The sequence below is a fragment of the Hyla sarda genome, unplaced genomic scaffold, assembly GCF_029499605.1.
Source record: "Hyla sarda isolate aHylSar1 unplaced genomic scaffold, aHylSar1.hap1 scaffold_515, whole genome shotgun sequence".
Classification (NCBI taxonomy): Eukaryota; Metazoa; Chordata; class Amphibia; order Anura; family Hylidae; genus Hyla; species Hyla sarda.
The window spans coordinates 157,566-171,295 of NW_026610526.1; the positions used below are offsets into that span (position 1 = coordinate 157,566).

A 13,730-nucleotide genomic window follows, 5' to 3' on the forward strand; every position below is an offset into this window, starting at 1 on the left:
GAAGCTAAAGTCGCAGAAATGTCACACATATTTGGCCTGCAACTTTCTGTGCGACAAATTCAGACAGGAAAAATCAGTATAAATCCTTAGAAAATTATCCCCCAGTGTCTCCATCTGCTGGCGGTATTGAATAAGCATTGCTGCACTGATGGGGTATGCATTAGACGAAAAAAAAGAAGAAAAAGAAGAATAATACGCCCAGAAAAGAGGCGAAAAGGAGAAAAACGTAAAAAAACGTGAAAAAAAAGTAAGAGGAAGAGAAGGGAAAAAAAGGTGGAAATGGGTTTAAAAGTGATTTCGGCGGAGAAATATATATATATATATATATATATATATATATATATATATATGCGCACACACACACATAGATATAAACGTATTCTCCGTTGAGATATTGCAGCCGCTGCTGTGTCCAGGCCCAGGAGCCTTAGCACTGTGCTGTGATGTCACTCAATACCACTGACATCACTAGGTGTAAACAACATCTCTCCTTTGCTGTGTATGTGACTATGGAGCTGTTTGGTGATGTCGTCTATTACGGCCTTCATAGAAGCAACAGGAGATTGTTGCATCCATCTTGAACCCTCAGAACTACAGTGCTATGATGTCACTCACTTCCACAGGCCTTGCAGAGTGTAAACAACAACAACCCAGCTTTGTTGTGTATGTAACCATAGGGATTTGTGATGTCACCTAGAACCTTCACAGCAGCGACAGCTTTATGAGGAGCATCAGCACTGCTCTGCCTGAGCAGAACCATCACCGCCATAGGTTGTCAAATAACCCGGATTTAACCCACACAGGTAAGTCCAATGGGGTGCAGGCATGTCCTCTATGCTTACAGCTTCCCGTGGGTGTTGGTTTGATACCGTTTGGGGACAGCCAAGGAGGCATCTGCAGGCAACAAAGGTAGGTGTGTGCTTGTGTGTGTGTTTCCTATGCAGATCCTAAGCCCAGTGTCACATGCAAGTAGGAGGAGTAAGAAGGGTTCCTGGCAAATCCGGGTTATGGATTGCATTTAAAAAGGCCCCGTGGGAGTGCAATGGGCCCCTGTCTTGCTGCTTAGCAATAATGGTATGGGTTTAGGTTCTGCTGTGTGTACTGGTGGTTGACTGCCCCCCAGCCCAGAGTGTGCATGGAAAATTGTCTGGCAGCCTCCCTGACAGCAAGCAGTGATAGTGCCCATGAAGGGGACCTTGTTGGGCCCGCCCCTTTCACGGTTATCGCTTCTCGGCCTTTTGGCTAAGATCAAGTGTAGTATCTGTTCTTATCAGTTTAATATCTGATACGTCCCCTATCTGGGGACCATATATTAAATGGATTTTTGAGAACGGGGGCCGATTTCGAAGCTTGCTTCCGTCGCCCTATGCATTGACCCGATATGGCAGTATCTTCGGGTACAGTGCACCACCCCCTTACAGGGTTAAAAAGAAAGATTCCTACTTTCATTGCTACCTGCTTGCTGGCTAGCCAGCTAGCCAGCCCTGTGGGCCTTGCTGCTGCTGCAGCCAAAAAACAAAAGGTGGTGCTGCTGCTGCTTCTGCTGCTTCTGCTTCTGCTTGTGTCTGGCCCCTGTTGGAGCGTCCAGGCACAGGACTTCTGCTGCTGCTGACTAAATGGCCTCCTTAATTGGATCATTTGAGTAGCCAGCACACCTGTGCAGGTAGGGCATGACATGATAGGCAGCTGCCTTGATAGCGGGTGGGTGCTGAATGTTCCTAATTGACAAAATAAGATTAATGCTTATGAAGAAATATAAAATCTCATCCCTTCCCCAATATCGCGCCACACCCCTACCCCTTAATTCCCTGGTTGAACTTGATGGACATATGTCTTTTTTCGACCGTACTAACTATGTAACTATGTAACATAACATGGGGGGGGGGGGGTCTCCTGGCTGTTCACACAGGTGTGTCATTGCTGTACATTGACCATGCATTGCTTCTGTGGTATTGCAAAGGCAAAGACAAATGCTTCCAGCCATCCATTGCACTAATGGATTGGTCATCAGCTGGCTGTCTATGTCCCGCATCAATATAGACCAAAGTACAGAGGGTTAGGCTATGCTATTGTGCACCTACCTGATGCATCAGAAGGTGCGAGGCCCTTGCTAAATTCTGTGCACAGACTTTGAGATCTATGCTTTAGACTGTATCTAAACCTGCTCCAACATGGACTGACATTCTGGCCTACTTTCAGCCGATGCGACTTGTCTGTCGCTGAACAGTCGCTTTTTATGTATTCAGCACCTATGTATAATGTTGTAAAAATGCTCTAGAAGCTAAAGTCGCAGAAATGTCACACATATTTGGCCTGCAACTTTCTGTGCGACAAATTCAGACAGGAAAAATCAGTATAAATCCTTAGAAAATTATCCCCCAGTGTCTCCATCTGCTGGCGGTATTGAATAAGCATTGCTGCACTGATGGGGTATGCATTAGACGAAAAAAAAGAAGAAAAAGAAGAATAATACGCCCAGAAAAGAGGCGAAAAGGAGAAAAACGTAAAAAAACGTGAAAAAAAAGTAAGAGGAAGAGAAGGGAAAAAAAGGTGGAAATGGGTTTAAAAGTGATTTCGGCGGAGAAATATATATATATATATATATATATATATATATATATATATATATGCGCACACACACACATAGATATAAACGTATTCTCCGTTGAGATATTGCAGCCGCTGCTGTGTCCAGGCCCAGGAGCCTTAGCACTGTGCTGTGATGTCACTCAATACCACTGACATCACTAGGTGTAAACAACATCTCTCCTTTGCTGTGTATGTGACTATGGAGCTGTTTGGTGATGTCGTCTATTACGGCCTTCATAGAAGCAACAGGAGATTGTTGCATCCATCTTGAACCCTCAGAACTACAGTGCTATGATGTCACTCACTTCCACAGGCCTTGCAGAGTGTAAACAACAACAACCCAGCTTTGTTGTGTATGTAACCATAGGGATTTGTGATGTCACCTAGAACCTTCACAGCAGCGACAGCTTTATGAGGAGCATCAGCACTGCTCTGCCTGAGCAGAACCATCACCGCCATAGGTTGTCAAATAACCCGGATTTAACCCACACAGGTAAGTCCAATGGGGTGCAGGCATGTCCTCTATGCTTACAGCTTCCCGTGGGTGTTGGTTTGATACCGTTTGGGGACAGCCAAGGAGGCATCTGCAGGCAACAAAGGTAGGTGTGTGCTTGTGTGTGTGTTTCCTATGCAGATCCTAAGCCCAGTGTCACATGCAAGTAGGAGGAGTAAGAAGGGTTCCTGGCAAATCCGGGTTATGGATTGCATTTAAAAAGGCCCCGTGGGAGTGCAATGGGCCCCTGTCTTGCTGCTTAGCAATAATGGTATGGGTTTAGGTTCTGCTGTGTGTACTGGTGGTTGACTGCCCCCCAGCCCAGAGTGTGCATGGAAAATTGTCTGGCAGCCTCCCTGACAGCAAGCAGTGATAGTGCCCATGAAGGGGACCTTGTTGGGCCCGCCCCTTTCACGGTTATCGCTTCTCGGCCTTTTGGCTAAGATCAAGTGTAGTATCTGTTCTTATCAGTTTAATATCTGATACGTCCCCTATCTGGGGACCATATATTAAATGGATTTTTGAGAACGGGGGCCGATTTCGAAGCTTGCTTCCGTCGCCCTATGCATTGACCCGATATGGCAGTATCTTCGGGTACAGTGCACCACCCCCTTACAGGGTTAAAAAGAAAGATTCCTACTTTCATTGCTACCTGCTTGCTGGCTAGCCAGCTAGCCAGCCCTGTGGGCCTTGCTGCTGCTGCAGCCAAAAAACAAAAGGTGGTGCTGCTGCTGCTTCTGCTGCTTCTGCTTCTGCTTGTGTCTGGCCCCTGTTGGAGCGTCCAGGCACAGGACTTCTGCTGCTGCTGACTAAATGGCCTCCTTAATTGGATCATTTGAGTAGCCAGCACACCTGTGCAGGTAGGGCATGACATGATAGGCAGCTGCCTTGATAGCGGGTGGGTGCTGAATGTTCCTAATTGACAAAATAAGATTAATGCTTATGAAGAAATATAAAATCTCATCCCTTCCCCAATATCGCGCCACACCCCTACCCCTTAATTCCCTGGTTGAACTTGATGGACATATGTCTTTTTTCGACCGTACTAACTATGTAACTATGTAACATAACATGGGGGGGGGGGGTCTCCTGGCTGTTCACACAGGTGTGTCATTGCTGTACATTGACCATGCATTGCTTCTGTGGTATTGCAAAGGCAAAGACAAATGCTTCCAGCCATCCATTGCACTAATGGATTGGTCATCAGCTGGCTGTCTATGTCCCGCATCAATATAGACCAAAGTACAGAGGGTTAGGCTATGCTATTGTGCACCTACCTGATGCATCAGAAGGTGCGAGGCCCTTGCTAAATTCTGTGCACAGACTTTGAGATCTATGCTTTAGACTGTATCTAAACCTGCTCCAACATGGACTGACATTCTGGCCTACTTTCAGCCGATGCGACTTGTCTGTCGCTGAACAGTCGCTTTTTATGTATTCAGCACCTATGTATAATGTTGTAAAAATGCTCTAGAAGCTAAAGTCGCAGAAATGTCACACATATTTGGCCTGCAACTTTCTGTGCGACAAATTCAGACAGGAAAAATCAGTATAAATCCTTAGAAAATTATCCCCCAGTGTCTCCATCTGCTGGCGGTATTGAATAAGCATTGCTGCACTGATGGGGTATGCATTAGACGAAAAAAAAGAAGAAAAAGAAGAATAATACGCCCAGAAAAGAGGCGAAAAGGAGAAAAACGTAAAAAAACGTGAAAAAAAAGTAAGAGGAAGAGAAGGGAAAAAAAGGTGGAAATGGGTTTAAAAGTGATTTCGGCGGAGAAATATATATATATATATATATATATATATATATATATATATATGCGCACACACACACATAGATATAAACGTATTCTCCGTTGAGATATTGCAGCCGCTGCTGTGTCCAGGCCCAGGAGCCTTAGCACTGTGCTGTGATGTCACTCAATACCACTGACATCACTAGGTGTAAACAACATCTCTCCTTTGCTGTGTATGTGACTATGGAGCTGTTTGGTGATGTCGTCTATTACGGCCTTCATAGAAGCAACAGGAGATTGTTGCATCCATCTTGAACCCTCAGAACTACAGTGCTATGATGTCACTCACTTCCACAGGCCTTGCAGAGTGTAAACAACAACAACCCAGCTTTGTTGTGTATGTAACCATAGGGATTTGTGATGTCACCTAGAACCTTCACAGCAGCGACAGCTTTATGAGGAGCATCAGCACTGCTCTGCCTGAGCAGAACCATCACCGCCATAGGTTGTCAAATAACCCGGATTTAACCCACACAGGTAAGTCCAATGGGGTGCAGGCATGTCCTCTATGCTTACAGCTTCCCGTGGGTGTTGGTTTGATACCGTTTGGGGACAGCCAAGGAGGCATCTGCAGGCAACAAAGGTAGGTGTGTGCTTGTGTGTGTGTTTCCTATGCAGATCCTAAGCCCAGTGTCACATGCAAGTAGGAGGAGTAAGAAGGGTTCCTGGCAAATCCGGGTTATGGATTGCATTTAAAAAGGCCCCGTGGGAGTGCAATGGGCCCCTGTCTTGCTGCTTAGCAATAATGGTATGGGTTTAGGTTCTGCTGTGTGTACTGGTGGTTGACTGCCCCCCAGCCCAGAGTGTGCATGGAAAATTGTCTGGCAGCCTCCCTGACAGCAAGCAGTGATAGTGCCCATGAAGGGGACCTTGTTGGGCCCGCCCCTTTCACGGTTATCGCTTCTCGGCCTTTTGGCTAAGATCAAGTGTAGTATCTGTTCTTATCAGTTTAATATCTGATACGTCCCCTATCTGGGGACCATATATTAAATGGATTTTTGAGAACGGGGGCCGATTTCGAAGCTTGCTTCCGTCGCCCTATGCATTGACCCGATATGGCAGTATCTTCGGGTACAGTGCACCACCCCCTTACAGGGTTAAAAAGAAAGATTCCTACTTTCATTGCTACCTGCTTGCTGGCTAGCCAGCTAGCCAGCCCTGTGGGCCTTGCTGCTGCTGCAGCCAAAAAACAAAAGGTGGTGCTGCTGCTGCTTCTGCTGCTTCTGCTTCTGCTTGTGTCTGGCCCCTGTTGGAGCGTCCAGGCACAGGACTTCTGCTGCTGCTGACTAAATGGCCTCCTTAATTGGATCATTTGAGTAGCCAGCACACCTGTGCAGGTAGGGCATGACATGATAGGCAGCTGCCTTGATAGCGGGTGGGTGCTGAATGTTCCTAATTGACAAAATAAGATTAATGCTTATGAAGAAATATAAAATCTCATCCCTTCCCCAATATCGCGCCACACCCCTACCCCTTAATTCCCTGGTTGAACTTGATGGACATATGTCTTTTTTCGACCGTACTAACTATGTAACTATGTAACATAACATGGGGGGGGGGGGTCTCCTGGCTGTTCACACAGGTGTGTCATTGCTGTACATTGACCATGCATTGCTTCTGTGGTATTGCAAAGGCAAAGACAAATGCTTCCAGCCATCCATTGCACTAATGGATTGGTCATCAGCTGGCTGTCTATGTCCCGCATCAATATAGACCAAAGTACAGAGGGTTAGGCTATGCTATTGTGCACCTACCTGATGCATCAGAAGGTGCGAGGCCCTTGCTAAATTCTGTGCACAGACTTTGAGATCTATGCTTTAGACTGTATCTAAACCTGCTCCAACATGGACTGACATTCTGGCCTACTTTCAGCCGATGCGACTTGTCTGTCGCTGAACAGTCGCTTTTTATGTATTCAGCACCTATGTATAATGTTGTAAAAATGCTCTAGAAGCTAAAGTCGCAGAAATGTCACACATATTTGGCCTGCAACTTTCTGTGCGACAAATTCAGACAGGAAAAATCAGTATAAATCCTTAGAAAATTATCCCCCAGTGTCTCCATCTGCTGGCGGTATTGAATAAGCATTGCTGCACTGATGGGGTATGCATTAGACGAAAAAAAAGAAGAAAAAGAAGAATAATACGCCCAGAAAAGAGGCGAAAAGGAGAAAAACGTAAAAAAACGTGAAAAAAAAGTAAGAGGAAGAGAAGGGAAAAAAAGGTGGAAATGGGTTTAAAAGTGATTTCGGCGGAGAAATATATATATATATATATATATATATATATATATATATATATATGCGCACACACACACATAGATATAAACGTATTCTCCGTTGAGATATTGCAGCCGCTGCTGTGTCCAGGCCCAGGAGCCTTAGCACTGTGCTGTGATGTCACTCAATACCACTGACATCACTAGGTGTAAACAACATCTCTCCTTTGCTGTGTATGTGACTATGGAGCTGTTTGGTGATGTCGTCTATTACGGCCTTCATAGAAGCAACAGGAGATTGTTGCATCCATCTTGAACCCTCAGAACTACAGTGCTATGATGTCACTCACTTCCACAGGCCTTGCAGAGTGTAAACAACAACAACCCAGCTTTGTTGTGTATGTAACCATAGGGATTTGTGATGTCACCTAGAACCTTCACAGCAGCGACAGCTTTATGAGGAGCATCAGCACTGCTCTGCCTGAGCAGAACCATCACCGCCATAGGTTGTCAAATAACCCGGATTTAACCCACACAGGTAAGTCCAATGGGGTGCAGGCATGTCCTCTATGCTTACAGCTTCCCGTGGGTGTTGGTTTGATACCGTTTGGGGACAGCCAAGGAGGCATCTGCAGGCAACAAAGGTAGGTGTGTGCTTGTGTGTGTGTTTCCTATGCAGATCCTAAGCCCAGTGTCACATGCAAGTAGGAGGAGTAAGAAGGGTTCCTGGCAAATCCGGGTTATGGATTGCATTTAAAAAGGCCCCGTGGGAGTGCAATGGGCCCCTGTCTTGCTGCTTAGCAATAATGGTATGGGTTTAGGTTCTGCTGTGTGTACTGGTGGTTGACTGCCCCCCAGCCCAGAGTGTGCATGGAAAATTGTCTGGCAGCCTCCCTGACAGCAAGCAGTGATAGTGCCCATGAAGGGGACCTTGTTGGGCCCGCCCCTTTCACGGTTATCGCTTCTCGGCCTTTTGGCTAAGATCAAGTGTAGTATCTGTTCTTATCAGTTTAATATCTGATACGTCCCCTATCTGGGGACCATATATTAAATGGATTTTTGAGAACGGGGGCCGATTTCGAAGCTTGCTTCCGTCGCCCTATGCATTGACCCGATATGGCAGTATCTTCGGGTACAGTGCACCACCCCCTTACAGGGTTAAAAAGAAAGATTCCTACTTTCATTGCTACCTGCTTGCTGGCTAGCCAGCTAGCCAGCCCTGTGGGCCTTGCTGCTGCTGCAGCCAAAAAACAAAAGGTGGTGCTGCTGCTGCTTCTGCTGCTTCTGCTTCTGCTTGTGTCTGGCCCCTGTTGGAGCGTCCAGGCACAGGACTTCTGCTGCTGCTGACTAAATGGCCTCCTTAATTGGATCATTTGAGTAGCCAGCACACCTGTGCAGGTAGGGCATGACATGATAGGCAGCTGCCTTGATAGCGGGTGGGTGCTGAATGTTCCTAATTGACAAAATAAGATTAATGCTTATGAAGAAATATAAAATCTCATCCCTTCCCCAATATCGCGCCACACCCCTACCCCTTAATTCCCTGGTTGAACTTGATGGACAATATGTCTTTTTTCGACCGTACTAACTATGTAACTATGTAACATAACATGGGGGGGGGGGGGTCTCCTGGCTGTTCACACAGGTGTGTCATTGCTGTACATTGACCATGCATTGCTTCTGTGGTATTGCAAAGGCAAAGACAAATGCTTCCAGCCATCCATTGCACTAATGGATTGGTCATCAGCTGGCTGTCTATGTCCCGCATCAATATAGACCAAAGTACAGAGGGTTAGGCTATGCTATTGTGCACCTACCTGATGCATCAGAAGGTGCGAGGCCCTTGCTAAATTCTGTGCACAGACTTTGAGATCTATGCTTTAGACTGTATCTAAACCTGCTCCAACATGGACTGACATTCTGGCCTACTTTCAGCCGATGCGACTTGTCTGTCGCTGAACAGTCGCTTTTTATGTATTCAGCACCTATGTATAATGTTGTAAAAATGCTCTAGAAGCTAAAGTCGCAGAAATGTCACACATATTTGGCCTGCAACTTTCTGTGCGACAAATTCAGACAGGAAAAATCAGTATAAATCCTTAGAAAATTATCCCCCAGTGTCTCCATCTGCTGGCGGTATTGAATAAGCATTGCTGCACTGATGGGGTATGCATTAGACGAAAAAAAAGAAGAAAAAGAAGAATAATACGCCCAGAAAAGAGGCGAAAAGGAGAAAAACGTAAAAAAACGTGAAAAAAAAGTAAGAGGAAGAGAAGGGAAAAAAAGGTGGAAATGGGTTTAAAAGTGATTTCGGCGGAGAATATATATATATATATATATATATATATATATATATATATATATATATATATATATGCGCACACACACACATAGATATAAACGTATTCTCCGTTGAGATATTGCAGCCGCTGCTGTGTCCAGGCCCAGGAGCCTTAGCACTGTGCTGTGATGTCACTCAATACCACTGACATCACTAGGTGTAAACAACATCTCTCCTTTGCTGTGTATGTGACTATGGAGCTGTTTGGTGATGTCGTCTATTACGGCCTTCATAGAAGCAACAGGAGATTGTTGCATCCATCTTGAACCCTCAGAACTACAGTGCTATGATGTCACTCACTTCCACAGGCCTTGCAGAGTGTAAACAACAACAACCCAGCTTTGTTGTGTATGTAACCATAGGGATTTGTGATGTCACCTAGAACCTTCACAGCAGCGACAGCTTTATGAGGAGCATCAGCACTGCTCTGCCTGAGCAGAACCATCACCGCCATAGGTTGTCAAATAACCCGGATTTAACCCACACAGGTAAGTCCAATGGGGTGCAGGCATGTCCTCTATGCTTACAGCTTCCCGTGGGTGTTGGTTTGATACCGTTTGGGGACAGCCAAGGAGGCATCTGCAGGCAACAAAGGTAGGTGTGTGCTTGTGTGTGTGTTTCCTATGCAGATCCTAAGCCCAGTGTCACATGCAAGTAGGAGGAGTAAGAAGGGTTCCTGGCAAATCCGGGTTATGGATTGCATTTAAAAAGGCCCCGTGGGAGTGCAATGGGCCCCTGTCTTGCTGCTTAGCAATAATGGTATGGGTTTAGGTTCTGCTGTGTGTACTGGTGGTTGACTGCCCCCCAGCCCAGAGTGTGCATGGAAAATTGTCTGGCAGCCTCCCTGACAGCAAGCAGTGATAGTGCCCATGAAGGGGACCTTGTTGGGCCCGCCCCTTTCACGGTTATCGCTTCTCGGCCTTTTGGCTAAGATCAAGTGTAGTATCTGTTCTTATCAGTTTAATATCTGATACGTCCCCTATCTGGGGACCATATATTAAATGGATTTTTGAGAACGGGGGCCGATTTCGAAGCTTGCTTCCGTCGCCCTATGCATTGACCCGATATGGCAGTATCTTCGGGTACAGTGCACCACCCCCTTACAGGGTTAAAAAGAAAGATTCCTACTTTCATTGCTACCTGCTTGCTGGCTAGCCAGCTAGCCAGCCCTGTGGGCCTTGCTGCTGCTGCAGCCAAAAAACAAAAGGTGGTGCTGCTGCTGCTTCTGCTTCTGCTTGTGTCTGGCCCCTGTTGGAGCGTCCAGGCACAGGACTTCTGCTGCTGCTGACTAAATGGCCTCCTTAATTGGATCATTTGAGTAGCCAGCACACCTGTGCAGGTAGGGCATGACATGATAGGCAGCTGCCTTGATAGCGGGTGGGTGCTGAATGTTCCTAATTGACAAAATAAGATTAATGCTTATGAAGAAATATAAAATCTCATCCCTTCCCCAATATCGCGCCACACCCCTACCCCTTAATTCCCTGGTTGAACTTGATGGACATATGTCTTTTTTCGACCGTACTAACTATGTAACTATGTAACATAACATGGGGGGGGGGGGGGTCTCCTGGCTGTTCACACAGGTGTGTCATTGCTGTACATTGACCATGCATTGCTTCTGTGGTATTGCAAAGGCAAAGACAAATGCTTCCAGCCATCCATTGCACTAATGGATTGGTCATCAGCTGGCTGTCTATGTCCCGCATCAATATAGACCAAAGTACAGAGGGTTAGGCTATGCTATTGTGCACCTACCTGATGCATCAGAAGGTGCGAGGCCCTTGCTAAATTCTGTGCACAGACTTTGAGATCTATGCTTTAGACTGTATCTAAACCTGCTCCAACATGGACTGACATTCTGGCCTACTTTCAGCCGATGCGACTTGTCTGTCGCTGAACAGTCGCTTTTTATGTATTCAGCACCTATGTATAATGTTGTAAAAATGCTCTAGAAGCTAAAGTCGCAGAAATGTCACACATATTTGGCCTGCAACTTTCTGTGCGACAAATTCAGACAGGAAAAATCAGTATAAATCCTTAGAAAATTATCCCCCAGTGTCTCCATCTGCTGGCGGTATTGAATAAGCATTGCTGCACTGATGGGGTATGCATTAGACGAAAAAAAAGAAGAAAAAGAAGAATAATACGCCCAGAAAAGAGGCGAAAAGGAGAAAAACGTAAAAAAACGTGAAAAAAAAGTAAGAGGAAGAGAAGGGAAAAAAAGGTGGAAATGGGTTTAAAAGTGATTTCGGCGGAGAAATATATATATATATATATATATATATATATATATATATATATATATGCGCACACACACACATAGATATAAACGTATTCTCCGTTGAGATATTGCAGCCGCTGCTGTGTCCAGGCCCAGGAGCCTTAGCACTGTGCTGTGATGTCACTCAATACCACTGACATCACTAGGTGTAAACAACATCTCTCCTTTGCTGTGTATGTGACTATGGAGCTGTTTGGTGATGTCGTCTATTACGGCCTTCATAGAAGCAACAGGAGATTGTTGCATCCATCTTGAACCCTCAGAACTACAGTGCTATGATGTCACTCACTTCCACAGGCCTTGCAGAGTGTAAACAACAACAACCCAGCTTTGTTGTGTATGTAACCATAGGGATTTGTGATGTCACCTAGAACCTTCACAGCAGCGACAGCTTTATGAGGAGCATCAGCACTGCTCTGCCTGAGCAGAACCATCACCGCCATAGGTTGTCAAATAACCCGGATTTAACCCACACAGGTAAGTCCAATGGGGTGCAGGCATGTCCTCTATGCTTACAGCTTCCCGTGGGTGTTGGTTTGATACCGTTTGGGGACAGCCAAGGAGGCATCTGCAGGCAACAAAGGTAGGTGTGTGCTTGTGTGTGTGTTTCCTATGCAGATCCTAAGCCCAGTGTCACATGCAAGTAGGAGGAGTAAGAAGGGTTCCTGGCAAATCCGGGTTATGGATTGCATTTAAAAAGGCCCCGTGGGAGTGCAATGGGCCCCTGTCTTGCTGCTTAGCAATAATGGTATGGGTTTAGGTTCTGCTGTGTGTACTGGTGGTTGACTGCCCCCCAGCCCAGAGTGTGCATGGAAAATTGTCTGGCAGCCTCTCTGACAGCAAGCAGTGATAGTGCCCATGAAGGGGACCTTGTTGGGCCCGCCCCTTTCACGGTTATCGCTTCTCGGCCTTTTGGCTAAGATCAAGTGTAGTATCTGTTCTTATCAGTTTAATATCTGATACGTCCCCTATCTGGGGACCATATATTAAATGGATTTTTGAGAACGGGGGCCGATTTCGAAGCTTGCTTCCGTCGCCCTATGCATTGACCCGATATGGCAGTATCTTCGGGTACAGTGCACCACCCCCTTACAGGGTTAAAAAGAAAGATTCCTACTTTCATTGCTACCTGCTTGCTGGCTAGCCAGCTAGCCAGCCCTGTGGGCCTTGCTGCTGCTGCAGCCAAAAAACAAAAGGTGGTGCTGCTGCTGCTTCTGCTGCTTCTGCTTCTGCTTGTGTCTGGCCCCTGTTGGAGCGTCCAGGCACAGGACTTCTGCTGCTGCTGACTAAATGGCCTCCTTAATTGGATCATTTGAGTAGCCAGCACACCTGTGCAGGTAGGGCATGACATGATAGGCAGCTGCCTTGATAGCGGGTGGGTGCTGAATGTTCCTAATTGACAAAATAAGATTAATGCTTATGAAGAAATATAAAATCTCATCCCTTCCCCAATATCGCGCCACACCCCTACCCCTTAATTCCCTGGTTGAACTTGATGGACATATGTCTTTTTTCGACCGTACTAACTATGTAACTATGTAACATAACATGGGGGGGGGGGTCTCCTGGCTGTTCACACAGGTGTGTCATTGCTGTACATTGACCATGCATTGCTTCTGTGGTATTGCAAAGGCAAAGACAAATGCTTCCAGCCATCCATTGCACTAATGGATTGGTCATCAGCTGGCTGTCTATGTCCCGCATCAATATAGACCAAAGTACAGAGGGTTAGGCTATGCTATTGTGCACCTACCTGATGCATCAGAAGGTGCGAGGCCCTTGCTAAATTCTGTGCACAGACTTTGAGATCTATGCTTTAGACTGTATCTAAACCTGCTCCAACATGGACTGACATTCTGGCCTACTTTCAGCCGATGCGACTTGTCTGTCGCTGAACAGTCGCTTTTTATGTATTCAGCACCTATGTATAATGTTGTAAAAATGCTCTAGAAGCTAAAGTCGCAGAAATGTCACACATATTTGGCCTGCAACTTTCTGTGCGACAAA

General features: G+C 46.0%; 6 non-coding genes across 6 annotated transcripts; all 6 read left to right on the forward strand.

Moving 5' to 3' along the window:
- Positions 1–1,222: 1,222 nt before the first annotated feature.
- LOC130338245 (U2 spliceosomal RNA) lies at positions 1,223–1,413 on the forward strand. The gene has a single exon (XR_008878977.1). It is a non-coding gene; the product is annotated as a U2 spliceosomal RNA (small nuclear RNA).
- Positions 1,414–3,501: 2,088 nt separating this feature from the next.
- Positions 3,502–3,692, forward strand: LOC130338246 (U2 spliceosomal RNA). The gene has a single exon (XR_008878978.1). It is a non-coding gene; the product is annotated as a U2 spliceosomal RNA (small nuclear RNA).
- A 2,085-nt stretch (positions 3,693–5,777) lies between these two features.
- Positions 5,778–5,968, forward strand: LOC130338248 (U2 spliceosomal RNA). Its single transcript, XR_008878980.1, has one exon. It is a non-coding gene; the product is annotated as a U2 spliceosomal RNA (small nuclear RNA).
- Positions 5,969–8,055: 2,087 nt separating this feature from the next.
- Positions 8,056–8,246, forward strand: LOC130338249 (U2 spliceosomal RNA). Its single transcript, XR_008878981.1, has one exon. It is a non-coding gene; the product is annotated as a U2 spliceosomal RNA (small nuclear RNA).
- A 2,100-nt stretch (positions 8,247–10,346) lies between these two features.
- LOC130338250 (U2 spliceosomal RNA) lies at positions 10,347–10,537 on the forward strand. Its single transcript, XR_008878982.1, has one exon. It is a non-coding gene; the product is annotated as a U2 spliceosomal RNA (small nuclear RNA).
- Positions 10,538–12,619: 2,082 nt separating this feature from the next.
- LOC130338251 (U2 spliceosomal RNA) lies at positions 12,620–12,810 on the forward strand. The gene has a single exon (XR_008878983.1). It is a non-coding gene; the product is annotated as a U2 spliceosomal RNA (small nuclear RNA).
- The last annotated feature ends 920 nt before the right edge of the window (positions 12,811–13,730 follow it).